Genomic DNA, 3821 nt, shown 5'->3' on the forward strand with positions numbered 1-3821 from the left:
ATGTATTTTTGGCTATTGCTACAAATATACCCCAGCGACTTAAGACTGCTTTTGTGCTCCAGGGTCACATATGGCCATTGATAGACTCCACAGCATATGACACATCATCTGTGCCAGGAGAGCACAGGCCTGTCTTTAACATCCTGGGCCATTAAGTTTTATTACTGTCATTATTATGAAAAACCCTGCAGACCGTCACTGTGCAAAGATCAGATGAATGATAATGTAGTAAACAGGCTGATTTTTGCATGTTTTTGCTTTTGCATTTGATATAGCACAGCAAATGCTATTGTAAATATACAAGCATATGTGCAAAATGTGTGTGTGTGTGTGTGTGTGTGTGTGTGTGTGTGTCGCCTTATACTTTTATTTAAAAAAAATATAAATCATTTTTATTTCTGCAGCCTTTGGACTTATAAAGCTAATGCGCTCTCTGCTGGAGAGATATCAGTCTACACACAGTCTACAGGTCAGTACAATTATTTCATTTCAGTTTGCAATTACGTTTTATGTTCAATCCAATAAATAAATAAATGTAGCAACATTATCTTCTCATTACCAGATTATATGTGTATGTATATACACTATAATAAGGGTCATCCTTTAATAAAATATAGTCTGTGAATTCAATTATAGCCTACTGTATGCGTACATGTGATGTGTTAATAACAAAGAGTCACTGCTCCCAGTGCTGCAGTAATCATGGCATGAGAATAACTAGTTTTACTAAAAATGTTTATTGGTTATGATGGAAGTGAGAATCTTAATTTTCTTGAAATTCTGTGCCAGTTCAAAACAAAAAAAAAAAACCTGTATAGCACCTAAACAAATCATAATTTGATCTTTAAAATGACCAGAAATGTTGTTTTTTTAATTGCTTTCCCCGTATGCTACAATACTGATCACTACATACGTATATTTTGCCACCCAGTGAAATCTAGTGTTAAACGCTAGATGGTGCTGTTGGATATATTTATTTGACAACTAGACAATTCTGAAATCTTTTAAGGGGGTTTAAAGCAGTTAAGAGTATTATATAATTGAAAGTAATTGTAAACAGTGCAACAGTGAGGTTTGACTGTCTGTTGTAGTAATTAAAACATATATAATTATGCCAAATCTGATTTAGCCTACAGACGAATGCAGGTACTATGTACCTGAGATGTTGGACAGAAAATTGTACAATGAGAGAATTATGTGCAATAAAAATTTGAGTACTAATGGCTCAGATCATTTTGGCACCTTTATGGCCATAAGCACAAGTGCAGCTCATAACTGAATCATTTCAGACAGATGGTTTGAATGAAGAGCTGTAATGTAATACAGAGACTGTACAGCATTGTCTCATTCACACTTGGGTTACTACACATGTCTGAACAGGGCAGAGACATCTTACTGTCAATAATTAAAATGGTTACTCTAAAATGTTACTGAAATGTATTAAAGATCTTTTTCTTTCTTACTTTCTTTCTTAAGCACAATGGAGAAGCTAGAAGAAAATAAGTTAATTTACTATAAACAAAAATTTAGTAAAGTAAATCGTCTGGAAACTAACTATTAATTATAATATAATAATATATAAGTACTATTAATTGATAAAATCAGCTAAACATTTTTATTTATTGTGCATCATCTCCAAATCGAGCCTTAATTTTGTCAAGTAAGTGTTAAAAAATGCAAATATAATTTAATTGTGTGTATTTAGGATACATATAATGAGAGCTATGATAGTAAGACAAAATGGGCATTTATTAAAAAATGTTTAATATATCGTTTACAGAATGATTGATAAATTAAGGTGGTTGATTGAGATTGAGATATGGCTCATGACTTTGACAAAAATGACCACAATGACAGAGTTCTTTATAATAATATAATATAATATAATATAATATAATATAATATTAAATAATCAGATATTAATGCAAGATTGATACAGGTTCTGTAGTGATCCAGCTTTTAAAAAAACATGCATTTATAGCCAATGTAATTAAAATATTAATGTCAACATAATATATTTATTGATACTTAAGAAGTTTAGCCCAGTAGATAGCTTTGTTCAACATTTCCTTTTAAGTGTACAGATTAAATAATAATGCACCTTTAATGATGTATGAAAAAAGGACTTCATAACAGAGGCTTTCTGTTTGCCTGCTAACACACTGCAAGTAACAAACCCTTATATTTCGGTACACTCCTGCAGAGCTCAACGGCTCAATCAATATCTGACTTCTTACATTTCTTTCATTTCTGCAGAGATATCATACGGGACCTCCTCTGGAGAATGACATCATGAAAAAATGCTGTAGATTTATTTATCAATGACAACAAATCATAACAAAAATACCACAGCACCCCGAGGGTCTCCGTAAAGCCACAGGTTAGTGTTTCATCTCACATACTACATCAAAGATGACATCTTTACTTAACTTTGCGTGGGCTTTTACTTATTGGCACCACATTTCTCACATACTGTACATTTCATTTAACACAATCAGCTACCTTTAGATTAATTTTACTGTGACGGATACCTTACTGTATAGAAATTGAATGCATTTTATAAGTAACAATGCAAGACTTAGACTTATCAAGTCAGAACAGAGACAGGAAAGTAAAAAGTGAAGGAAACTGGATGCGTTTATTTGCCACTGGAGTATTTGAGATGCATTTTTCCTTTAATTAATAAAGGATTGCTGAAATACCTGAGAGATTTCATCTCTAGATGAAATGGTGAGAGACCTTGGTAACCCCTTTTTACATGAAGGATAGGCTATTGACTACACTTCTAAACTGATGTCGGGCTTTTCTGCTTTTGAGAACATGCTGCCGTATTGTGATTCAGTTTATAGGAGCGTGGAGTGATGTTAAGTGTTTGACGACGTGTCAAAAAACACTCCTCCTTTTTTGTAAAAGAGCAATTTAGAAGAATCAGGCAAATTTTACTGTAGAAAGGCAAGGTTATATTTCCTTATTCAACAGAAATGTTTTTTTTTTTTTTGTCTATGAAGTTCATTCAAGTCATTTAGAGATGTTTTTTTTTTAAATGCACTTAATTTTTTTTGACAATACAAGCTGTGGTATAGGTTGATCAATTGAAGTGACCTTGTATATGACTTCAGGCTGAAATAAAATCCTTCATAGCTCTTTGACTGTTGCGGTTTACTCACATGCACGATTGCATGTTTTTAATGTACATAGGCTGTGCTTTCTCCAACGCGAGTTGTCACTTTTTGTCACTTCATATGATGAATTTTAAATAAATAGGCCATGCAAAGTTTCAGAAACAGCTTTTCGAATATGCTTGCATTGTGTTTTATGTAAATAAAGATACAGGTGTCTTTCATAAACTTATTTTATCCATTAATTAAAAAATAACAAAGCAGCAAGGCGAAATCCTACAAACCCTACACTGTAAAAAATGATTGTGATTTTAACAGTAAAAGACTGTAAAAATGCTACAGTAAAAACCTGTTAACTGGTTAACAGTAAGTTTCCATACTATATTCGGTGAATAAATGTAATTACATTTAATGTAATTTTACAGTAAAATACTGTTAAAAATACGGTTTTTGGAAGTGAAAAAGAAAAAGTCATTGTATAATTTACAGTGACAAACTGTAAATTGACACTCCCAGAATTCCCTGCATGACACTTCATATTTGATGTTTTTTTGTTGAAATTTTTAGTTTTCTTCGTTTTTTCCTTATCAGTTATGTACATTAGGGTTTAATCTTACATGTAATGTTGTTAAATTAATGTTTATTGCATTATTTCAGAATCATGTGTGTCACTATGATGGTGTTTAGTGTTTGTGTGAATGA

This window comes from Sinocyclocheilus anshuiensis, unplaced genomic scaffold, assembly GCF_001515605.1.
Source record: "Sinocyclocheilus anshuiensis isolate Anshui unplaced genomic scaffold, SAMN03320099.WGS_v1.1 scaffold38, whole genome shotgun sequence".
Lineage (NCBI taxonomy): Eukaryota > Metazoa > Chordata > Actinopteri > Cypriniformes > Cyprinidae > Sinocyclocheilus > Sinocyclocheilus anshuiensis.